The 26482-nt window shown below is 37.4% G+C and overlaps 1 protein-coding gene across 1 annotated transcript in view; it reads left to right on the top strand.

The window, feature by feature from the left end:
• The first annotated feature begins 10835 nt into the window (after nt 1-10835).
• Nucleotides 10836-26482, top strand: part of TENM4 (teneurin transmembrane protein 4) — an 810928-nt gene continuing 795281 nt past the window's right edge. Inside the window, exon 1 of the mRNA XM_052669278.1 lies at nt 10836-11048. The gene's annotated coding sequence lies outside the window, so the exon portion shown is untranslated. The remainder of the gene's footprint in view (nt 11049-26482) is intronic.

Here is a 26482-nt window from a genome sequence, read left to right as displayed (position 1 = left end):
GCCGACAGTGTGCCCAGGTGGCCAAGAAGGCCAATGGCATCCTGGCTTGCATCAGAAACAGTGTTGCAAGCAGGAGCAGAGAGGTGATTGTTCCCCTGTATTCAGCACTGGTGAGGCCACACCTCGAGTACTGTGTCCAGTTTTGGGCCCCTCACTGCAAGAAAGATATTGAGGCCCTGGAACGTGTTCAAAGGAGGGCAACAAAGCTGGTGAGTGGTCTGGAACACAGGCCATATGAGGAGAGGCTGAAGGAGCTGGGAATGTTCAGCCTGGAGAAGAGGAGGCTCAGGGGAGATCTCATTGCTCTCTATAACTTCCTGAAGGGAGGCTGTAGTGAGCTGGGGGTCGGCCTCTTCTCTTGTGTCATCAGTGATAGGACCAGGGGGAATGGTTTCAAGCTACGGCAGGAGAGATTCAGGCTGGACATGAGGAAGTATTACTTTTCAGAAAGGGTGGTCAGGCACTGGAACGGACTGCCCAGGGAGGTGGTGGAGTCACCGACCCTGGGGGCGTTCAAGGAAAGGCTGGATGTTGTGTTGAGGGACATGGTTTAGTAGGAGCTATTGGGAATAAGTGAACGGTTGGACTGGGTGATCTTTTAGGTGTTTTCCAACCTTGGTGATTCTATGATTCTATGATTCTATGATTCTATACCTTCCTTAAAGCTCTTATCTTTGTTAGATTTACCATTGGGAAAAGGAACTGGAAAGGGAAAGAAACACAAATTTGACCTTACTGCTCTATCAGTACTTTGGATTGATAGTCAAAAACAAGTACAGAGGAGAATGGTGAAAGAGTGCGTCTCTGGTTGCACTGTTTCTTTACAAAATTATAGTGAATTGAGCTGCAAATTGACAAATTGATATGTTTTTCACTTTATTTATATTTGCTTATTCACAGAACTGAATTTTATAGACTTTTATAGACAGTAGCAAAAAATACTTAATAAAAATATGAGTAATTAATCAATTAAATGCTCATTTTTGTCACTGAGTGGTAACACCATGCTTAGGCAGTGCATGTGTTTCACATTTTACTAGGCAAACTGTGTAGTTATTACCAATTGCAGAAAACTTCTAATTTTCCTTTTAATTATTCTTAATTAAGTTGCTTTTTAATATCAGTGACACACCCCTGGTCTCCTACTTTATTCCTTGCTATATTTCAGAAAGAAATGTGTACATGAGAGATGTGGGAATGACTGATGGGTTCTCAGAGTATTTGGGAATGAAGGAAGGAGAGTGGCCAAACAGGATTCCCTTAGCTTAAAGTAGAGGAAGATAGCAATCTTGTCTGAAATGTACAAAAGCAAAAAGGAATGAACTACTCCAATCTTGAGCAAATATTAATCTTTTTTTTCTCTCAAAGTGTCTTCACTTTGAGAAGAAAGATATGACTTAGTCTACTAAATCCAAACATATTTTTTGGAAAAAATTAGGTGAAGCACTAAGTCCTGATTTCATTCAACCTCACCGTTAGCATTACTTGTAGCATACTAAAAAAGATTTAAAATCTCTGTTTGATTTCATGCCCATGAGCTACTGAAAATTATTGGAAACATATTTTCGTAGTGCTTTCTTTTTGGAGAATGCCTTCTAAGATAAAGTACTGATTTTTGTATATAGAATGTCTTCCCTGCAAATCACTGGGTGGAGTCAAATTATAAAACCTTCCTGCGTTGTAATCTCTTAAACTAAAATACGTAAACAAGATCACATCTCTGGGAAGCCTGTGCAACAGTGGTTTCTCTGAATACACTAAAACTGAATAACTGCTTATGCAAAAGACCAAGGAAATCACATTATCAGAGACTGAAATTGTTTTTGTCTAATATCAGTCAAAAAAAACTAGGAAAATAAAGTGTGGTACTCACATTACCAAATCATAGACAAAAGGAATGTATCTGATTAGCTGAACATGTATATGTGGTGATGTGTTAGCTGCACAGTGTATTCCAGCTGGAATTCAGCATTTACTCTACAAAACCTGGTATTTCCTTTGTCCCTCTACTAGGGCAAAGCTGTTTCTTCCATGAGAGCAACAGAACTGCACAGAGCAAAATGGTGGGAGATGGTGGGGGAAATGCACAAATGAAAGAAGGGTAAGGCTCCCAGTCAAAGTTGCAGAGAGAAGCTAAAAAGAAATAGGCCTCTTTCATAAGGGCAAACTGGAAAGGAGAAGAGTTTGTTTGAAACCCTTTTATATTGTATTAAATGTATGCTGCAGTTTCTGTTTTACAAAGTTTAAGGATCTCCTTTATGTTCTGATAAAACTTAGCTCTAGATTTGTCAAGCTCTTTTGGTGTGCTTTGGGCCCCTCCATTAAAACAGGAGGTGCAGACAGACCCAGCTTCAAGCTCTGGGACTTATCACAGACACTTTCTAGACACATAGGCAATTTTATCCCTTAAAAGAAAGCCATAAAGTCACTATAAATATTTCCAGTTGCCACTCCATTGCTTCTGCTCCTTGCTTCCCCTTGCTTTGCCTGTCATCTCTTGGTCTCCTTCACCTTCCAGTCACAGCTACTCCTATGTCCCAAGGAATCAGATCTGCCTGTGGATGATTATCTCTGCAATAAAGTTTTGATCATATTTATTCTATAGCCCACCTCACAATCCAAGATGCAGTGAGTTATTACAGAAAGAGGAGCTGTTTCAAGTGAGTCTCTTGGGAACCACGGATGCTCCTGAACCAACTTGAGGTGGTTGCCATAGAGAATCACTAACCTGCTGTTATAAATAAATAACTAAAAAAAATAAGAGTCAGGAGAAGGTCATACCAAACTTCTCTCTTTTTGTAAACCATCTTTAAAGTGTCTGGTCAATGTCAAGTCTCGCCCCCTCACCTAAAAGGCTATTTGCTTTTCTCCTGTATCTCTTTATTATGCAATGCAGTAAATCTGTAAGGTGATGCTGTCTCCATTGCACAGCTGTAGCATTGCCCTGTGTCCTCACTGGAACTATTTTCTGTATGAGAGACCTTCATTATTTCTATTCCAAAGTAGTTTACAATTAGAGAAAAATTACATTATCTTTACTATTAATCAAAAGGCATTGGCTACTGAGCTAAGACAGTTTCAGCAGGATAGCTAGCAAAAGAAAATGCACATCTGCAAGAAAAAAACATTTTTCTTCCATTCTTGATTAGTGCAATTTCCTTTCAAATGTTCCAATCTATAGCTACGTGTGTCTTCCATTGTTTTATAACTAATATCACTGTCAATGCTGCAGAGTGCTTGTATTTAAATTTATCTCTACTGCCAGATGCATCTGAAACAGATGCAAAGCCTTGCTCAAAAAACTATATAAGCCAATCTTCACTTTCTGTTTACAGAGGTGAGTTGGCTTAGTCCAGCCTTTATTGACAAAAAGTTTATTTCATCCTTTACTTTTGCAAGTTATATTTGTGTGGAAAATAAAGCAGTCCCTAGGAACAAAGAGAAGAGCAGCAGTCCCTGTCTCTCTCAACCTGGTCGTGGAACAGAAACATTGATCCAAGAATATGTTGTAGTTTAGAAACCTGATCTGCTTAAACAACAAAAAATTTGGATTTAATTACAACTGGATCAAAATGCAATTTCAGTACTATTTATATTAAAGGAAAAGAAGTGAAGCATGTTGCACAATGTGACATTAAGTCTCCTGATGTCAAATGAACACTTCTCTCCAATGCTGAAGTTTTCATCTTTGTCTGCATGCAGATAGTTAAGAAAATCAGGTGGGACATTGAGTTTTGACTTTGGATTTGGGATTTTTTTAGCACAGAGAGATATTTGGAAATAGGAAGAGAGAAATTGCAACATACTTAACCTACTCACTGAATTCACTGCTTGAGAGATTAACCATGATCAAAAGAAAGAAGAGAAAAATCTTGAAATATTCCAGCATTTGATGTTCATAATGACTCTTATAATTCTTTGCTTTGCAAACAGAATTCTGTTTCAGAAACAGTTTTGAGTGTCAGTGTTTGAAATGGGTGAACAATTTAAAATGACAGTATAATTCTGTCTGTTCACTGCTTTCTATTGTCATGAACGGTATCATCAATGGAAGCCTTTATTAATCAATCAGAAATTGTATTTTGGTTTGACCCCCAAAGAATATATGCTTATATACTTTTAATTAATTTTGAAAGGCAAACATTCTTTCATTTGCTAAGCTGTAACTTAATGCAAGTGCCATGAGCACATGAGATAGGGGAAGAGATCTGAGAAACTGGTTTGATTGTGTTGGATTGAGAAGGGATGATCTATATTCAGAGCAGAACATGTTTCTAACCCCTGGAAATCTACAGAACTAACTTGTTGAATTCATCACAACAATACTTCCATTTATCCACTTGATGGGGAATTATCACTGAAATACTTTGACTAAATAGTTATGTACAGCTGGTAACTAATGTATGATTGTCTGCAGAAGCCTGAACAAAGTTTAATGGAGCTTTATTGCCTTTCATAGAGTTCTATTGTTTTCAGCTCTATTGTCTTACATTACATAAAAAATTACTTTAATTACTTCTGGCATTTTTTGTTGAAGGAAAAATACATCTGGTGGTCTTCGAGGGCAAGGGATTTCTCTTCTGCTCTACTAGATATGAAGCTGCTGCTCTTCCCATTTTGGAGTCCAGCGCTGGCAAGATAGAATACATATTCTCAGTGCACAAACTAGGTGTAAACATAGCTGGTTATTCACTCCCCACATTGTAGTTTGCTGTGTATGTCCCATACTTTCTTGTGTTGTATCTAATATTTTCTCACAGTCGACCTTAGGGCAGAGCCCAGTCACCTGGATTGCATATCTTAACAACTTCTTGTCCCTAACTTTTTATCATTCACATTTATAGTTTGATCCATAAACTACTTAGCTTAACAGCCATCTTCCATGAGCTTTTTTATCAGATCTTTAATGCTATAACCTAACTTTGAAAGGTGAGTAGAGTGAACAATTTTTTGGACAACTTGGGACAAATCACTTTCCTTCATCAGTAGAATAATCTTTCACCTGGGGCAACTCTTGTAATTGGGAATCAGATACCAAGTGCATCTGCCTAATGTGTTGTTTCTTTGGTTTGACCATCTGTCACTCACATAGAGGTGGATTAAAAACATGATATTTATGACATAGTCAGTTCCCCCTGGGTTTAATTCTCTGGGTAACTATAGTATCATTATTTTCTTTGTCTTTCAGGAAACCCTGATTTAAAGATGAATAAGCTATTTATGTGTTATGCTCTCCTAGTCAAATATGGTGGAACAATCTTGATTAAAATATTTTAAAATAATTAAAGGACTTTTATGGATTTTCTGAGGGAACAAGGATTGTGAGAAGACACCAGAAAATCTTCAGAAAACAAGACTAATAGATTTAGCATTTTCTATCAACATCTTTGATTCCATCTCATCTGACACTACTGTATCTGTAGGTGTACTTAATTAAGTACACAGAGTAGTCTATGAAGGTCTTTAGAAAAATATTTCTATTCAGAGACCTCATTCTCTAAACAGCTATTCATTTAAAATCAATTAAATTATTTTTCTTTGTGGGCAAGGATAATGTTTCCAAGATAAGGACTCAAGCTGACATCAGAATCTATTTCTGGTGTCCACATGAAAAATTGGAAAAGACAATGCATTGGGTGAACACTGAGATATTGATTTTACTTCTTAATCTTTTGGTGGTGATGATATTACACAGCTCTGTGCTTTCTAAATGCAGCCCTCTTTCCCCTCTTGCCCTCCAAAACTATTAATATAGTCTTTAGTATATTAACAAGGAAGAGAAGGACTATGCCATTAAAAGCAAAGTTTCTCATTTTTGTGAAATGTTGTACTGTGACATTTCTGACATTTCCCTCTTTAAACAAAGTTTGCAAATGCATTTCTTTGCTCGTATATGCATCAAGTTTCACAGCTTTGTAATGATTGGATTCTTGCCATAAATAGTAAAGCCCTATAAAATAATTAGAAAGTACACAAGCTAATAACAAACATTAGATTTTTAAATAGGCTTTAATTACATTACTGTAATCTCATTATACATGTTCAAATTAAGTTTTTAGTAGTCAGCATTCCTAGATAGAGCTGTCCCTAACAAAAAAAAGCCACAATCTTCTACTTATGAAAAACCACAACAAGAATTTTCCTTCAAACAGAAATTACATATTTAGAGATTGCATGACAAGAAAAAGCCTTTGTAGAGAGTAATTTTCATACTGTTGGTGAAACACAAGTTTAAACCAACAAAACAGTGGTGTAGTAGTTATAGAATCCTGCTACCCACTAATGAAACATGGCTGTCTCAATTACAGAGGGAGTGTTAGGACTACTCTGAGCTGTATAAATCCATGAAAATACAGAGAGGAGAAGATCAAATTTGAGATTGAGAGCTGTACAGCTTGTCCAGACTGGGATAAATCAATTTTACTTAACTGAGTTGCTAAGTCTAGACAAAGCCTCTGTGGAAGGCAGTAGGTAGTGAAGGAAATGTTCAGCAACATGACCTCAAGCAAGGAGGTTAGAGTTTGTAAAAGCTGTAGCAATAAAGGCTAGTTTGCTCCTAAATTAGATGGTTGCAGAAGAAAAACTAAAGAAACTACTAATAAATTTACAGAATATGTCACACAGAATATCTGAATGCTTGTTAACTCTCTCGTGTAAATATTGGAGATTTGCAATATTCTAATTTAACAGAGATTCAGGCAGGAAATGGATTGATTTTATCCTAAAATGTGTACCAGCATTGACAGCATAATAATCCCTAGAGGTGTTTAAGGCTAGATTGGATGAGGTCCTGAGCAGCCATATCTAATGTCAGATTTAGTGGTTGTCAAACCTGACCATGGCAGGGATTTGGAACTAGATGATCTTTGAGATCCCTTCAAACCCAAGCCAGACTGCAATTCTATGTTGATAGATGATATCAATCAGGAGAAATCTAGTAGAACTCTGCAGAAAATCTGGAAGATGAATTTGTAATTAAGAGCATTTAAGAATTTAACTTCAGACCATTTTTTATGAACTCATAGACAAACTACTCAGTAGACACTGTGTAGTTGATCAGGTATGACTGAACAGTGGAGAGCTGGACTTTTGTGCCCATGAGCCTAGCAGGATTCATTCCTTGATGTATTTAGTACCCTTACATTACTGCATTTTAAAGAGCACAATCTAAGTTATGTGTCTTCACAGTGCATACTGAAGAAAAATTCCCTTGAAAGTAACTCTCCCTACTACTTTCAGAAATGTTTCCGAGGAAAAAAAAAAAAAAAAGAAAAAAAAAAAAAAGAAGTGTAAAAACATGGATAACTTGCACATTTATAAGCATTTATCTCACTCAGTTTCTTCACTCCCTCAAGCATTCTCAGTTGGTATGTTTGGAATGTCCAGTATGGACAGTGTGATCCAGGAGGATGATATGCACCTGCATTAAATCCATCTACTCTTCCACCTCTAATAAATCTAAACTCTTCTCTCTGCCTTGCTCACACCTCACTCTCCCATCTTCACAGCCAATCTCTTTTTTGCTTTCCACCTCAGATGTGTGCAGAATACAGCACACGCTGTCTTCCTTCTCATTTCATAGTCCTGCATCTAGATCTTCTTGCCCCTCTTCAAACATACACATAGATTTTCAGCTTTTTTATTCGCTATTTGCTTCCAGCAGCTTTCCCATGCATCTAAGCCTTTCTCTCCAAACACATAACCAGAGTTTCTAAGTTATTTTGAGACAAATTATCCAACTCATTGCACTCTTAAACACTCAAAAAAATCTATAAAATGGATGAGGCTTGCAGTATACATGATGGGGCAATGAACTGTCAAGTTTTATCAGTGTGTCTTTACAGACAATCCTGTAACTCGCAGGTTTACTATTCCCAAGTATGTCATTGTCCCAAATTCATGCCACTGAAAACCTTATGTTGTACAACACTATGCTTTCATATAACTCCCCCTATCAGTAGGTATAATGTCTTACTTCTTCAGGTCCTGTAAAACTGCACCGGCTCATTTAATTCACTGGAACATCTGAACTGCCTGAAATCTACACTTGAAACATGAGTGTGCGTTTTTAAATGCACACAGAATGAAAAGAAAAAAAGCAAAACCCTTGCAAATTAATTCAGTTCCCTCAGGGGTCCCTTCTCGACCAATATTCCTAAACAGAATTCATTATTTGCAAAATATTTTACAAATCTACCCAGAAAAACTGCTCTGGTTCACAATTTAAGATTAATGATTATGACCGTTGTTTTAACTTTTAACTGAGTATGTGAGTACTACAAAAGTTGCACACATTCTCACTACAATAAAGAAAAATGAGGAAAACTCTAAGCATGCAAATGAAGATTTTTAAAAACTCTGCCTTTTCACTTTCATAAAATAACAATGGATTATTTTTTAGAAAAGGAAACATTGCCATTTTAATTTAACTCTCAAAGTAAACTACTTTTTGTTGTGGTTTTTTTTTAATACACTCTTCTTAACTCTCCTAATAATCCTATTCATGTTCACAGATGAAATAATAATAGCTGCTAATTTTTTTCACAATGTTCATTTTTTAATCAAAATCGTGTTCTGAAGAATTATCAGGGAGATGCTGCCATGTTTATGAATTGTAGTCCTCATTGTATTAAGATAAAGAAGGATCCTATTCATGCCACAGATTGCTTGTCTTTTCAGATATATTTTGTAGTCCATTTAGTCCATTTCCATAGCATGAAAAGAACAGAAAATTGTAATTAAGTGCAGTAGAGTATACAACACTATAATCATAATTGCTAGAATTATATTCACAGTTTTCCTCACATGTGTTCCAGATGCTTTCTCTTTTATCCACATGCCATGTTGTTCGTGTTCCCATTTGCAGAAGTTACCATCAATTTGTTGCTGCATGTTTTATGTGTCACCGTGTTTTTGTTTTTTTTCTACTTCACTTTTGTGGAGGAGAACAAGGATCTGACTCACTAAAAATGTCCCACAGATTCCATTGTTTCTCAGGTTCTCTGAGCCCTGAGGGGTACCTTTCATTACACATCTGGTTTGTCATTTGCTCAGCCGTGTACTGGATTATCCACTTCAAAAGAAACTGCACCAATTGTGCATTCAACCCATCAGCCTGAAAGTTCAGAAAATGTGAAGTACTTCTCCCCAGGAACAAACTGTGAAATGTATTTGAGATTGGAGTTTTTATTAATTACAATTAGCATTTGTAAGTCTCCTGCTGAAGTCTGCCATAATGTTCTAAGTGGCATCATTTGTGTCAATTCACAATGGAAAATGCAAGGCCTCCATCCAGCTCTACAATTAGTTATAGAGTAGTAGGTGGGATTCTTAATTCAAAATTAGTAATATCTCAGGATAAACAAGTCAGAAATGATGTTGTACTGTGTAAAGTATTGGCTTGCGCATTATTTCTGTGTCCTTATCTTCTGGAGAAGCACAAATAGCAGACTTCAACATCTAGAAAATGATGGAGGAAAGATGTTCAAAGGCAGAATAAAGAAATAGATGGCATGAACATCTCACGCTGGCACTAGATCTCGACTGAAATTCTGCCTCTATCACGCCTTCAAAACATTGAAAATTTTCAGCAGATGTCCTTTTTCCTTTAAAGCCGGTTAACCAAACCCAAGAAAACATGGAAGTAAAACTCCACCCCACCACAACCTACTTATAGTCAGTCTATATCACTCATTGAATCCATACCATCCACTCTCATCGTTTCAAGCATTATTCAGGCAAGATCTCTGGTCTGATGCTGTGGTAACAGCAAAAATATCAGCTCCCCAGTACTGAAGGAGAAATTACATGTTTTCTCAGTTCACATTCCCCCTGTTCTTTCATTTATCCCAAGTTTTTCTGTATGCTTTTACGAGATCCCAGAATACTCAGAGACCATGTTACAAAAACCTTTCTACTTCATTTCCCTGCTTTTTCCCTTGAAGCCAATGGTTTGAATATTTTCTACTTTTTTTTATTCTTTTTTTTCTTTTTTTTTTCTTTTTTTTTAATATTTGCAGAATTTCTCTATCAAAAAAATGTGACATTGCTTGAATTTTCTCTTGTATCCAGAAAAATCTTCAAATATGTTAGTGTTATCTATTATGAGAGTTTTTAATGCATCAGGTTTACTAGATTCAGAGCACCAGAAATGTCATGGACAAAAACTTGACAATCCTGGAAACATCTCCCCCAGCCCCCATTTGGCTGAAGAAATCTCATTTTCTTGCCATGTTTTTCATATCAGTCTGAAGTTCTCCATTAAAGAAAAAAAAAAAAAAAAAAAAAAAGAAGGAAAAAAAAAATCAAAGGTTACATGTACATCTTTTAATCAATGCATACCACTCTTACTTTCACTTCCCCAAGGTATTTTTTTAAAAAGATAGTTAGATCTTTAAAACATTGTTTATTTTCTTGTTCTGTTTTTCATTATTACTTTTGCCTGGCAAGTCTGTTCTTCTCTACACCTCTAATTCTCTTAAGAAATAATTTCTGAAAATCAAAGCAAAACTGAGTTTTTACAGTGCTATTTTATCTTTCTGGAATGCATTCATGTTCCATGTTTACATTCTTTATTTATCATAGTTAAATGCATAAAATATTAACAATGAAATAACATCCTTGAGGGATGAGTTGAAAGAGTAATTTGGGATAGAAAGAGGGAATGCATCCAAGAACAGAGGTTTGGTTTACTTATCGTAATAGCTGAAATGCAACAAATGTTCTATCAGGATTCACAGTGCATTTTTACATTGGAGTCAGCCGAGTACCTGATAGAAGATTAACAGAGCTGGTATTCACAGGTGTGGTGTACTTCAAACTCACGCTAGAAACAGAGCTTGGGGTTGGATTCACTGGCAAAAATACTGGTGGGATTCTCAGATCAGGGACTTCCTCCATCTGAAAGTCCAACCATGAATCACAACTTTGAATCACAGTGTTTCTAAGGATTGCATCAAAGGAAATACAACTGGTGTTGAGGTACACACTTGGGAAGGATCGAAGGCAATTTGCAAATGTACAGAGGGGAACAGGACGCTTGAGCATAGGTAATATTTATTTTTTACATATCTTCAGCTCAGATTTTCTGTCATTGACTTTAAACCCCACACTCTAAATTAGAAAAATATTTTCATATTCATTTTACAAATAAGGATAAATAAGGTAGAAAAGTTTCTTTCTGCCTAGAGACTCAAGAAAATGAGCATAAAAGCAATCTTGTAGTTTCTTACTCCCTGTGCTGTACATCCTTAAAAGGGTATAAAAGCATACAGTGCTTCTACACTGCTATTCCCATACTCTTGCTCCTTTCTCAGCACTTTCTGCAGTGTAAACCATGATAAAATATCCATTATAGCAGCTTGGAAGTAGCCTCATTTAAAATGCATTTGCTTCTGTGTATGTCTTGGCTATAGAGATCAAAGAGGAATTTATGAATGGTATTTCTCTGCATTACAAAGCTTCTACTTCTGAGGTTAAAGGTAAACTTTTCTATATAAGTCATACATTTTGTGCTGCCACTGCAAACTTATGCTAATTTGTTGCTTATGGTCACCCATCAATTGGAAATAAAAATGAAAGAAAGGAGGGAGGAAGGAAGGAAGGAAGGAAGGAAGGAAGGAAGGAAGGAAGGAAGGAAGGAAGGAAGGAAGGAAGGAAGGAAGGAAGGAAGGAAGGAAGGAAGGAAGGAAGGAAGGAAGGAAGGAAGGAAGGAAGGAAGGAAGGAAGTATACACATAGTGCTTTTGTGTATGTTTGCAGGTTTGGAGGTTTTTCTTTATGTCCTAAAGTTTCTTTCCAGTAAAAGAGAATTTATCCATGCAGAATGATCTGTGTGGTATGAAGCCAATTTCCTAGTATAATACTTGTTTCTTCACAGGTGTTTGTATTTATTTTTTTTGTGTGTGTGTGTGTGTTGGGGGTTTTCTTTGATCCCAGATTCTGAGGTTAGCAAATCATTACAGTACATTAAAAAAAAAAAAAAAGATATTTCTGTTGCCTTTTGCACTCAGTCAAAACAAAGAAGAAAAGGATTGCATCTTTTTGAGAAAATTCACTGAGCTTATTTTTTTTTATCCCATGGTAGACTATTTTAAACAAAACACTTTCACATTATACATTTCATTTATGAATGCTGAGACATTTCAAAGCTAAACGCATAAAATTTTGGTATTGCTTCATTGAAGTGACCTGTTTTTTGATATAACATCAAGCAAAAAAGATTCCACTTTTACTGGTAGTGTAAGGAGAAGCTGTCTACGGGAAGGAGGTCTGACCTGGGTTTCAGAAGATCTGTTGTTCATTTTTCCCTTCAGCAACAGACTTGCTGTGATTTCATCTATCAAATTCACCAAAAGATAGTACAAAGGTAGAAATACACAGAGAGCTCACAGAAGCAAAGCAGAATTTGCAAGTGGTACAGAGACTGTTCCCAGTAGACTGGAATAATATGTATTAAATCAAAAAATATCCTCTCCAAGGGTGTTTAAGACTTAGAGGTACCCCAAGTCTATGAGAGAAAGCTTTTCATTTCAATTTCCCTTTCACACTCCATCTGGGATTAGGAAAAAAAAAATCATATTGTATACTGGAAGCTGAGATTCACAGAACAGAGAGGAATTTCACATTCTCCTGAGATTTCTGCAGGCTTGGGAGGTTTGGATGTGCTCCACAGAAGCTGAGGGACTCATCTTTTGGAAGCCTATCTGACTATTTGCCTAAATGATGAACAAGACAAACCTTAATGAAATTCCTGAGTTAAATTCCCAAATGAAATTTCTTTCTTTCTCTCTCCAAGAGATAAAACGTGTTGTAGAGAGCACTGCTATTCAGACAGTTCAGGGTGGTAACCCTACATAACAGCACCTTGCTGATGCTATCATACTGCTTTTAGTTCTAGAGTTACCCTGGGAAGCTGTTTGTTATGGCCAAAACACTGGGTAAGCATACTCTAATCTTCCTCTGCTCTTGTGGGGTAGACCAATTAATCCTTCAAGAACAACTCTGTTTTCCTAGCCTCATGTGATTCAGGATCCTCTGTTAAAAGCTAAAAACTTATTTTGCACTTTTTCTGTTGATAGCCAAGCTGGAATGTGTATCCATTTGATTTAAAAACAAATTAGAAAGAAGATTATTTAGGTAATTAAAGCACAAAGTCAGAACTGTAGGCCTGGAACTAAGATACACAAAGACTGGACTGAGAATGGATACGGGTTGTTGAGGTACATCTCCATGAGCATCACAGATGCTTGGGACCAGGATGAAGGACATAAGAACACTATGAGACCATGAGTTGGTGAGGAAATTGAGGTCAGTAACAAGCAAGAGGGAACAAGATAGAAGGAGAGAACAAAATTGCTTGGATAGGATTACGACTGATGAGAAGTGTGGGAAGAAAATTGAGTTACTGGGGAAAAAAGAGAATTCAAGTGGTGATGCTGAAATCGAATTGAAAAAGAAAAAAAAAAGAAAAGAAAAGAAAAGAAAGAAAGGAAGCAGAAGGCGAAAAATAAGAGGGAGGAAAGAGGCTTTATAGAGAAGAAGCCTGGGAGCAGAAAAAAAAAAAAAAAAATTCTTGTGTTGGTGGAGTAAGATAGGGAAAAATGAACAATTCAGAAAGGCTTACATTTTTGGTCATCCAGCCAACCCACCAGCATTATTGATGTTGTCTGGATCAGTCAGTGCTTGGTACTATCAGCCCACACTGGAAGTCTGCACACCCATGAGCAGTTTGTTACTAATGTTTTGCTTCTTCCATCTCACATTCTGCAGAAATGTTGCAAACCACATTTGCAACACAGAGCCTCATGGGGCTTACAAAATATATGCTAACCACTCCGTCTGAGGAACCCTTATGGTACAGTAGATAACTCTCTTATTTTAGTGGCAGGAATCTATAGTTCCCAAACCTGTCAATGAATTATGTGCATTTTAATATTATGACAATGAATGCGATTTTGTTCTTTATTACTTTTCTTTTTGAAGATCTAGCACACTGTATCCAGAAACTCTGCCTAATCTTATTGTAGTTTTAACAGAATTACAAAAATCTGACATGCAATAGTTAAATAAACAAGAAGCTTTAAATCATTTTATTCTTCTCTTGTCCTCCACCCTGTACTGGAATACAGCTGGAGTTCATTAATATTTCTGAAGCACTTAGAATGACAGATAATCCCACATGGAAAAGAACAGAAAAGTTTGGCTAGATAGTGTGTAGTGAAATAAAAAAATAAAATTAGAAAAAATATATATTTTTTTAATTTAAATGGCCACACACTGAGTAGGAATGTGCAAAGAACATACTGCCTCTTTGCATTTCAGGGTATTCAGGGAAAGCAGGCTGTTCAGAAGAGCACTATATGGTCAGATAATTAATATCCTGTGCAAATATGTTGATTTAAGGTGGCACAAGCAACTAAAATTCTCTGAAGAACTTGATTTTCTGCTTTTTAATATTACTTTTTTTTCACTGTATTCAGGGATGGATAGTTATCTCTGTGTTATTGCACATACTGCTGTATTAAAATAGATTCTGCATATTAGATAGTGCTGAAGACATCATAGGTTTTTTTTTTTCCTATTTTATTTAGGATATCACAGAACTATTGATTCTGGGAGGAAAGTCATTAGGTACAACCCTCCAACTCAAACAGAGACACCTAAAGCAGGTTCTCAGGACCATGTCCAGAAGGCTTCCTTCTCCAAGGAAGAAAATATTATTACCTACTTCTACAACTGTGATGGAATCCTGTGGTAGTCCTTTCCATCCGAGTTGGTGTGGTGAGACAGATGGAATACAATTCTGTGATCCTGTGATTCTGTGATATCTGGAAAAGGTCCTTCACCTAGATGGTGGTCAGGCAGTAGAACAGCCTCACTGGAGAAGTGGTTGCAGCACTGGTCTTGCCAGAATTCAAGAGTCTGTACAATGCTATGAGACATATGGTCTGATTTTTGAGTGGTCTTGTGTGCAGCCAGGAACTGTACTCCAGGATTCTTATGGGTCCCTTCTAACTTGGGTTATTCTATGATTCTATGATTTTCTACGATTTGGTCATGTGCTAAAAAGCCACTGCCACTACAACTTAAATAATAGAAACCACACAAGGCAAACTCTGAGAGTCATTTCCTGGTATGTCAACATCATTGAAAGAGCATCATGACACATAACAACAGAAAAGGAAGAAAAATGCAGTTCCTATTTCTGGATCTACTTAATTTTCAGTCAAAGGAAACAAATCTTGCTACTGTAAAGGTGCTGAATTATGAAGAACTTTGTTCTGTTTGTACAGTGCAACCATTTAAAGACACAGAAGATGTTTATCTACCAAGTAGGAACTCCCCCAAAACACACTAAATTCTTGTCAGTATTTTCTTTAGTACAGATTTATACAAATGCATGTATTTAGAAATCATAAGTAAGACGTACGGATGTAATGCAAAAACCTCATAGCATGGAAGCATTTCACTTTCTAATATTTATTTCCAACAGGTCAAATGAGAAAATAGAGCATCCACAACAGGTGTTTCTTACAACATTTAATTTTACAGTAGGAAGGCACTCAGCCTCCAGAGTGCAAGGCCCTCTAAGGAATAGCTCTGCCACCTGAACAAGTTAAATACAGGGTTGGTCTTTCTTCAAAAGGTATTTTTGATTAATGTTGACAGATCACTGTGGTGCTGATGATCAATTAGTTAATGTTTGTATAGTACTTCGGAGATATAAAACTCTATAACTGAACATTGCTATTATTATGAGTACACTTCAGGATCCTTAGATAGCTGTTGGGAGTACAGTAGACATGATCTTAATCTATTAATAGCCCTGTATAAGTGCACTTGTTCACAGACTGCCAAAACATCACTATTGTAGTTTAATTTTTTCTTTTTCTTTTTTTCTACTTTTTCTTTTACTTTTAGTTTTTCTTTTTCTTTTTCTTTTACTTTTAGTTTTTCTTTTTCTTTTTCTTTTTCTTTTTCTTTTTCTCTTTCTTTTTCCCTTTCTTTTGTTCCCCTGGATTCCATGGGTGTCATGAGTGTTTACAGCAATGCAGTAAAATTGTTCCTGTCATCTTCTTTCCAATTTTATACGTACAGAATAAAAAAGACTCTGTCTCCTTAAAATGACAGGAGAGAATCATGTACCCTTAAGATTCCAATCATCTGTGAAAGGTTTTAAATTTAGGATTTGAGTGCCAGATAATTAGTAGTTGAGGTAGAAGCACACTGGTTTGTGAGTCCCATGGTCCAATTAATAAACCAGATTGCAAAAGGTTACTAGAGAGGATCTTTAATTTTACTAGCATTTTACTATTATTGCGTCCTGTAGACAGAGCAACCTGTGATGGGAACAGAAGGAAGGACACATTTAGTGTCATATCAGATAATCAGCTGATGCAAATTGCTGCAGCTCCTGATTTACATCTGCTGGTATCTTGGTTTCTGGCCTTATAGCCACTGTGCATAGCATCTGCAAATTGGTCTCAAGTAGCTAGTGAGGGCAGGGAAAACTATCCAGTGTGAAAATGTGTGTCTAGCAATGAAAGGAAAGAATAACAATCCCTGAACACAGCACAACTTCCAAGAAAAAGAAGACAGTATAAATGCAGAGGGCTCCCTCTGTCCAAGCTGTCCTGAGACACCACATTGATCTGATGAGGGACAACGATTGCCAGAGGTCCCCATGATGTCACTTGTGTTCAACAGGGTGGGAGTAGGTAGGTCAAGAGAGGGACAACTCAGCAGCACAATGTACTTCAGAACTTCCAGGTGAGTGAGAAGTCTCAGGGAAAAAAGGAGCTGGCAGAAGTGGTTTGAGTGCCAGGAAATGCAGCTCTCACCCAGCACACCACTGTGTGCTCTTGGGCATCCACTTCAACCCTCTTTCCTGTTTGTTCCTTCTGCAAAATAGAGGTGACAGCTCAGCAAAATTATGCGTGAATATGAAGCACGCACAATGCTAATTCTGTTTGCAGGAATGTTTGTTCCTTTTCATGTTACAGAAGCCTGCTATTATTCTCTGGCTCTCATTTATTTTTGCTCAATGCTGTCCATACAATCACCATTCTCATTACAAAAATAATTGCTGCCTGTATTACTCTGTTGCTGTTTGATAATATATTTCATGTTCAGGAGGGCCTATTAAAATTATCTAGTCTGACCTCCCACACAAGCATTTTAACTGAGCCATTCTTACAACAAATCTCATCACGGAGCTATTAAAAACACCAGCATATGTTCACAAGCCAGGGTGCCACTGTACCAGACACATAACAAGGGATCACCCCTCCTCGAAACAATTATTAATTTAACTTTATTGTGCATAGAGATGCAGGGAAGAAATGTTGCTGTCTCAAAGAGTTTTCAGAATATCTGTATGAAATCCCAGCAAATAACTCTTCCAGCTTTGTTTTACGCACACACAATCAGTCTTTTTCTAATGGATAAAAGAAAAAACTTTAATACGGTAATGCTCTGCCACCTCTTCTTTAATCAGTTTGATTTTTTGAGATGTTATTTAATTTGTAATAGTCAGACTTCAGGTCCTCTCCACAGCATCCAAGGTCTTCAAGAGCCCCTTCATTGGTGTCATAAGATTTCTGTTTGTGCCATGGCATGATCTTTGCTGATATTACACACCACCTATCACTGTCATTGACGGCAAAACAGCCTTATGAAGATGGAAAGCCTCCCATGTTAATTTTCAGAGCTGTGCTCTCAGCCTGCCACACAGGGCATTATCCTCACAGCTCCCATTAGCCCCCACTGTGTTGAGTCAAGAATCAAGTGCATAAAGGATGTCAGGCATTGTACACTCACAGTAATCAGATTTGCTGGTCACTTAGCCCCAGCTGCACTTAAAAATGTGTGTTTAGAATAAAAATGCTGCATAGGAGGAAAGCTGAAGCACTTGACAGCAGGGGAGCTTTGTAGGCAAAGTAAAATATACTTTAGATGCTAACACACAAGGAGAATCATCCCAAATTGTTAATGTGATGTAGGAATACAAGCAGGCTCTTACCGGAGCAGATGTTGGTATTGTCACAGCAATTAAACCTTCCATTGAGACTTTCTTCTGCATGAGGAGTTATTTATATGATTGCTTGCACTGTCCTGAGGCTGAGTCTCCACCAAGGCTGCGTTATGCTAAGTGCTGAAGGAGTGCAAACAGAGAGATAGTCCCTGCCCTGTCGAGTTTCCAGTCTGCAAAATAATGCCATTACTTCTCAGCTCAGTGTCACAGTTCAAGGATAAGCATCCTGGGCTGAAGGGGGAACAGCTGAATCTGCAGGAGTGGGTCCGTCTTCCTCGGTTCATGGAGGAACACAGCACATAATAACAGCTGTCTCTTTCCTCTTCACCTCATGCTCCCTGCTGTCAAACTCTGCTCACTGCCATGGCATCTGACAGGCAAACCTTTCCTTCAGCTTCACCTTGTATTATTTTTTTTTTCTTCCAAGAACACATTATTAGCAACATAAATTATGGCTTGAGGTCAGTGTTATGGATAACGTGGGATGAAAATTCCATTCTTTCAAATGAAAATGTCAGTCTGGCAGGTACATGTGACTAGCTCTGGGGAATGTTTTTGACAATTTTTTTTTTTTTTTTTTTTTAATATAAATTTGGAAGGGAGAAACATCTGCAAATTTGGTTCCAGTTTGATTACAAAAGTTGTTAGAAAGATTCCTGTTTCTTTCAAAAAAATCTGTTTTGGAAAAGAAAGGTACATACAAATTTATTATGATAATAATTCTTATAATAAAATGAAACATTTCACTTGGTCTAAAAATGAGATGCATAAGGTGTAATCAAAAGAAAACAGAATACTTTTGAACAAAAATTAAGATGGAAATAACACTGAAGATGTTGATGGTTGGAGTATATGATCTTCGTGGCCTTTTCCAGTCTTAATGATTCTATGATTCCATTCCCATATTTTCTGTTTCTTTTAATGATCAACCAAAAAATGAAAAAGTCACACAGTTTTTTAATTATGCTCAATTTTAGAGCCACTCTTAGATGACCCAGAACAGACTTTCAATAAATGATCATTTGTATTTGAAACTGTCCATATACAGATTCCCAACTGCAAAATAAAACTGCAGTGCGAGCTAAGGACTGAGGTCAGGTTTGGGTTCCTCTCCAGATGTAATTCAAACCAAATGGGTTTGTGTGGTATATTTAGATTTGCAAATACAACAGACATAGAAGAGTTATTCAGGTTATTTCAGGCAGGCAGCAGAGCTGAAATGAATATTTCTTATCTAGGTTTGAACATACTGCATATGTTATAATTAGAGCTGTAAAGAACATGGAGGTCTTTATTTCATCCAACTGATACTGCAGCTCTACTTGTTGGCCATTTATTAGCTTTGACACTGCCATTAAAACTTTGTATTGCCCAAGACCATATTGAAACTTCAGAGTTCAACTGACAGGACAGATCTTTTGTTTAGCCCTGCTGTACTACCTAGTAATAGGATATTTTGTAGTGAGTGTTTGAACAAATCTTTCATGTGGCTATATGGATACTTTACGGAGCCGGGACTTGGCGCATCAGTGGAGCATCATGCAGTGTTGAGTGGGGTAGCAAGGTGGTTCCTGAATCCTTTTAGGAGTGACACTACTGATGGTCATAGATCACCCTGCAATCACAATTTCTAAGTTCCTCATTCTACTTCCTGTGGGCTTTTCATGGCCTAAACAAAATCCTGAAGCAACCCCATAAAAAGTATTGTAAGAAATCTTGATTCTGCTGTTCAGCCTCATGTCTTGTGTCTTCTTGGCAATACAAAAAAAAAAAAAAAAAAAAAAAGAATATAAACTGCTATTGCATGATGAGAGATTGGTCCTAGGCAATCCCAATTCTTTAAATTTTGCACACATGGACTGGGCAGATCACAAACTGGCAGTAATTGCTTTCTGGTCTCACCTGGTGCTCCAGAGGCTCTACTTGATGTAGACTCCTGATAATTCTAACTTCCTCGTTAGATAATTTCAGCTATATACCTTGCAGCATTCAGCTCTCAGAGCTTCTCACTTCTTGTCTCCCTGCTTGTGGCTGAGGATCCAACTCTGAAGCACAGTGTCTACTGTCTGGTTCTAGTACAAGGAGGTGAGTTACAGGAGATAAGAATAACACCAATTTGCAGACACCTACTCCCTGAAGTTTAGATGTTCAGCAAACAGCTATCTACAGCTCTGTTAGCCTTTTGCTATTTCTTTAACAAATGTAGGGACCATAAATTTTCTCTGAATTTCAGGCCTATTTTCTGGATCAGCAATATTATAGTCCTGCACAGCAGTAGTAAAGCAGAACGCTTGGTCACAGATAGAGTCCTTTAATCTATCATCAAGAAAAAGACGTATTTGGAAGGACAGAGGGCCCCCAGGGCTGTGCAAAAGTAGTCATAAACATTAGCCATAGATGAGAATAGTGGAGAAATGCCAGACAAACATTCTGGCTATGATCAGACCACACATGTATTTTCTGATAGGGCAAGAGACTATTTCTGAGAAGCTGTGATTGCTAGATTACAGCTGGATTTTGCCGACAGCAACATCGACTTTTTTTTTTCCTTCTATAATCATGGCTAAATATGAACAAAAATGTGCTTCTTTGACCATAATTTGAGGCATATGAAATGAGAGTATAGTACACTAACTGAAAAACAATGCTGTATTTGTTGGAGTCTCTGTGGCAGTACTATGCTGTTCATTCCTTTCATACGAAACAGCCCTCCTGTTCTGTCTACCAACTATCCAACTGTTTTCCACACATTTTTCAACATTTATATCAAAAAATTCCAGCTGACCTGTTAACACTCCAGGGTCTTAAGTCCTTGATAGGGTTTCTACAGGCATGTCAGAAAAAGCTGAAGACTGACAGCTATGTGACAGTTCTTCCTGTGCTCCAAGACAGCTCAGGAACCATTCAAGCACGTGGACTTGGGTCTGTGACTCACTAATGAGTCCCACTGTGGTCTCACTGTTGCTTTTAATGGTTTCAGAGGACTTACTTGTAGAAGTACAAGTCAGTAATTATATACCAAAGTCCAAACCAGACCTGCTGGCTCACATTCCACCATCTCAGAGTCCTGCTCTAAAGTGATTGAATCCACGTGGGCAGGCAGAGGCTTCTTTCACACACGTGTATCTAGGACCAGATTTCACACCTCATTCATTAGAGTTTTGCTACTGGAAGTAATGTAAAAAGAAAGAAATGGTCATTGCTTCATCTCATGGGGCTGCATGTTCACTTGCATGCACTGTCTTGACTGCTTGAAGCTCCTGGAGAATCACACCGCTGTGTGATATGTGAGTTACGGCAAAATGCAGACTTGGTTTGCTGATTGCAGGTCACCTCTGTATGGCTTTGCCTTCCAGTAAGACCTGTGAGTGGAACATTCAGTGAGGCAAGTGCTTTTTTTCCAGCATAGGAATGGATTCAGATTGGATACTATGAAAAGGTTCTTCTTGGAAAGAGTGGTAATGCATTGGCACAGGCTGCCCAGGGAGTGTTGGAATCCGGAGGTTTTCAAGAAAAAAGGTAGACATTATACTGAAGAACATGGTCTAGAGCAATCACAGGCATGGGTGATGCTTGGACTAGATGATCTTATTAGTCTTTCCAACCTTAATAATCCTATGATTTTATTTTAGTATGTTCAATATGGTATCAGTTGTAACACGCCCTTACTGTGCTGTGACCTTTATTTCTGTAGAAGGCAACACACAAAGTCAGCATTTGTTCAATAGCTGTAAGAGGCAGAACACAGATATCTTCTGTTATAGTTTTGTGGTGGTTTTTTTTGTTCTTTCTTTTTGGTTTATACTCATATGCAGTACTTATCACTTTTAATATATGTTTCTGGGCAGTGCTAAACAAAGGAAAATTCTACTAATATGTAATTATCTTGAAAAAAAAAATCAAGACTTTAAATGCTCCCTTTTGCAAGATCTTTAGAAAACTTACTACTGTGGGTATGTAACAAAATTAGTAGGCAATATCTTTGAGAAAGCTGTATTTGCCTTTGGGGAAGAATTAGACAACCTAAAAATTCCTCTCTGCAATGTCTCTTTTGTTGAGCAATTGAAGCTGCCATAATTAAGCAGTGTTTTGTTCTTGCACAGGTTTGTTTACATTTGAGAAAATGCAATGGAACAATTAAAATTTAATAATATGGTAAATAAGATCTGAATAATTTATTTAGAGCAAATAAAATGAATGTTGATGATCACGTTTTGAGGCTAGAAGAAAAGCCTGACTAAGACTGTACATAAATTATTTTATTTGGAACAGGTATGTTCACACTGGACCTATAATCAAAGCAGAAAACATATATTTCTATTTAGAAACAGAAGCACATGTAAAGTGTGAACTCATTTGAAATTAGTAAATTAGATATTAAATAGTATAGATATTATGGAAAGGCAAATGTTGAGTTTGAAATATCACATATGAACTTTCCCCTAAAAGTAACTTTATATATTTGTACTCTGTTGTGTAATTATTCAGTTCTTTATACTTTTTACAAAAGAAATAGTAGATAGTCTGATTTTTTGCTGTTAAAAAGTAGTGGGATCAGTACCATTAGTTTCAATAGTGCATGACCAAAACTGTTATTATCATCATTCGTTACAAAGGTATCTAGAAGCTCTAAATAAATAATAATAATAATAATAATAATAATAGTAACTTCTGAATCACATTGTGCCCGTATATAAAGGCTTAAAAGTTAACATGCATTGATAAACAGTGTTTACATCTGACAAAAGCTTTTTTTTCCAACAGTATGTATGCAGTTTTTTCTCTGAAACAGTCTTAAATAAGTCAAATGATGCATCTTCCATTCACTTTATAAAATATTTTCTATCATCTAATAATTACTTACACGGTGTGCAAATAAAGCTTTGTTTGTTTTCCTCAAAATGTATTGGTATTAAGTACAGAGGAACAGCCTCCTGTGATTTGCAGGTGAAATTAGTATACCCAGAAATCATCTCCATGGATGGCTGTTTAACTCTATATGTCCTGGACTGCAGTAACTCATGGTTCAAAATCATGAAAGTCAAATTATTTGGCCATTTTTAATATAGAAGAAAAACAGCAGACTGCAGAAAGCAATGGAAACAATCCTTCAGAACTTCACCTAATACAGCGCTCAACTTAGAGTTGCCCAGTGCTCTAAATTTAAAACATAACTATAGGTTTGAGGAGATGCCTAATCCAACAGAGTAGAATTATTGCTGCAACTCTAGGGAATGCAACATTGACAACCTCAAAACTCATAAAATGCAGTCAAAGACATATGTGAACCATCTGAGGCTTAATGTTTCCTACAACTTATAGAGAATGCAATGCAGTATATAACCAAGTCCTGTGTTGTGGCTGAACTGAATTGAAAAACAGCTTTCAAGCAGCACAGCAAAAAAAAACCAATAAACTTTAAAATTTGACTTAATGCACTTTGCACTTTTTAATTGAAGAGTTCATTCTGTTTTCCATATAACCTGAACACTGTATTGCTTATTTTAGTAGATTCACATATAATAAGAAAGAAAAAACACTCAGGCCAATAGTATTACTTCAAGCTACCAACAAAAGTAGTCAGAATCTTTCAGACATTTGTTCAAATTTCAGGGTTATTTTCTGTCCTTGCAACAGAAAATAATATGTACTACGAGACAGTCACAGCAACTGACAGAGATATTCATATGAGTAATGAAAGAGAAAATAAAGGAGCTGGTCTGATGATACAAAATGATAAAAAAGAATAATCAAGATGAATACTCTGGATGGAAACACAAAGGAATGGCAGTAAAAAGAAGCACAGAAAAGAGATTCTGATCAGATTTTACAAAACCAGCAAGAACTGCTTGATGACATCTTGAGCCTGCTGAAGAAATACCCATTTTGAAGATATTGCCTTTGTTGAAAGAATGATATATTTTTCTAGATGTCCTGTGTATGTGATTTGGTGCTGTACTCATTCAACTACATAATTCCAGTGGGATGCCATGGATTCATAATCAATTTACAATAGCAGGACCCAGTGTGGGTATTGCAAGAAGATATTTCATCCTTTTCATACCCCTTGTATCTTCCACTTTTTCTGTTCTGGCACAATTCTCTACCTTGGCACTAATCTGGAAAGGAAAACTATATATCTGTATATATATTTATATACACATTCATTTATACGTTTATTCAGATTCAATCTTATCTTTCATTCCTCTGATTGCCCAGCTACACAAAGGCTAGTATTGAATATTTTGGTGCACATTTTCACTTTTAGTCTGATAAATGGGAGATTAGAGCTTGGACCCATAAATCCCTTCTGAGTGCCTTACTAGGACAATATATGGAAAGGATGGAAAGTTCCCATAGCATATCTGTGAGCTTGAAGTGAAAATCAATCTGAAATCTGCAAATCAAATGGTTTGGAAGGTGAACCCCTATAGCATAGTTCTTTACAAATCATAAAGATATGGATTTGATGGGTGGACAGTTTGATGAGTGAAGAATTGTCTGAGAGACTGCTGCCAAAGAGTAGTGCTCAATGGCTCAATGTTCAGATGATGGTCAGTGACAACTGGTGGACCTCAGGGCTCAGTACTGAGACCAGTGCTCTTTCACATCTTTATCAATGACATCAGCTGTGGGATCGAGTGTATCCTCAGCAACATTGTGGATGATACAGAATCACGGAATTGTAGGGGTTGGAAGGAATCTCTAGAGATCATCGAGCCCAATCCCCCTGCAAAACAGGCTCCCTACAGCAAGCTGCACAAGTAGGTGTTCAGGCAGATCTTGAATATCTCCAGAGAAGGAGAATCCACAACCTCCCTGGGCAGCCTGTTCCCGTGCTCTGTCACCCTCACCATGAAGAAGTTTTTTCATATAGTGATGCAGAACTATGCTCGAGTTTATGGCCATTTCCCATTGTCCTGTCCCCACAGACTGCTGAAAAGATGTTGGTCATGTCCCTTTGACTCCCACATTTACTGTATTTATAAACATTAATACTATCCCCTCTAAGGCTTCTTTTCTCAAGTCTGAATAGACCCAGGTCACTCAGCCTTTCTCATAGGAGCTTAACAAGGGTCTGGAGCGCACACTCATAGGAGCTTAACAAGGGTCTGGAGCACACACCACGCTAGGTAGTGCAGTCAACATCTAGAGACAGGATGCCATCCAGAGATATCTACACAGACTTGAGCAGTGGACACATTTGAACTTTGTTAGGTTCAAGAAAACCAAGTGCAAGATTTTGCACCTGGGTCACGGCAACTCTGCCACCCTGATGGGATGTAGGGATAGAGAATCCCGTAGGGGATGTAAGGATAGTGTACAGTCCTGTCAAAAAGGACCTGGGAGTACTGGTGGATGGTAAGCTGGACATGAGCCATCAGTGTGTCCTCACAGCCCAGAAAGCCAACCATATCCAGGGCTGCATCAAAAGAATAGTGGTCATCAAGTTGAGGGAGGGGATCTGCCTCTCTGCTTTGTACTGTGAGACCTCACCTGGACCAGTGTGTCCAGATGAAGAGTTCTGCAGTCCAGTACAAAACACATGTGGACCTGTTGGATTGCATCAAGAGAATAACCACAGAAATGATCCAAAGAGTGGAACATCTTCCCTTCAAATACAGGCTGAGATCTGAGGCTCTTCAGCCTGGAGAAGAATCTGAGGAGACCTGATATCAGCCTTTCAGTATCTAAAGGGGGACTATATTGAAGGGGACAGACCCTTTAGCAGGGTCACTTGTGACAGGACAAGGGGAAATTGCTTCAGAATAAAGAGGGGAGACTCTTTAGATTGGATATAAGGAAGAAGTTTTTTACAGTAAGGGTCATGAAGAGCTAGTATAGGTTGTCCAAAGGTGTGGTGGATGCTCTGCCCCTGGACATATTCAAGGTTAAGCTGGATGAGGCTCTGAACATCATGATCTAGCTGTGGATGTCCCTGTTTTGCAGGGGAATTGGTATAAATGACCTTTAAAGGTCCCTTCCAACTCTAAGGTTTCTGTGATTCTAAATCTGGACAGAGCTGAATTTTTTGTTTTGTTTTGTTTTTGTTTTTGTTCTTGTTTTTTCTTTTGCTTTTTTATTTTTTAATAAACAGTTAATAAGCCTTTTCAAAACTCCCAAAAATCTCTGAGCCAGCATGATAACTGAAGTGATTGCAATGTAGTAACTACAGCCACTTTTGTCTCACTGCAAAACTCAAGGCTTAACGTACACTTCCAAATTTAATAACATTGGACATGTGGTGTTAACTCTGCAACTGCTAAAGCTCATTAGCTAATAGTTGTTTTATTAATTACTACAAAGTCAATAAATAAAAAACTCCAGTCATCCGTTAAGTATACAGCTTAAAACATTTGTACAGGCTGATAGTGTCTTTTGTAAAGGAAGAAGTCGTGTGTAGCAATAATAAACAGCAAAATCACAACCAAATCTCACTAGCAAACTC

This window comes from Tympanuchus pallidicinctus, unplaced genomic scaffold (genome assembly GCF_026119805.1).
Source record: "Tympanuchus pallidicinctus isolate F22 unplaced genomic scaffold, pur_lepc_1.0 scaffold11, whole genome shotgun sequence".
Taxonomy (NCBI): Eukaryota; Metazoa; Chordata; class Aves; order Galliformes; family Phasianidae; genus Tympanuchus; species Tympanuchus pallidicinctus.
Note: the sequence above shows the minus strand (reverse complement) of the source record. Positions and strands in the feature narration are given on the sequence as shown.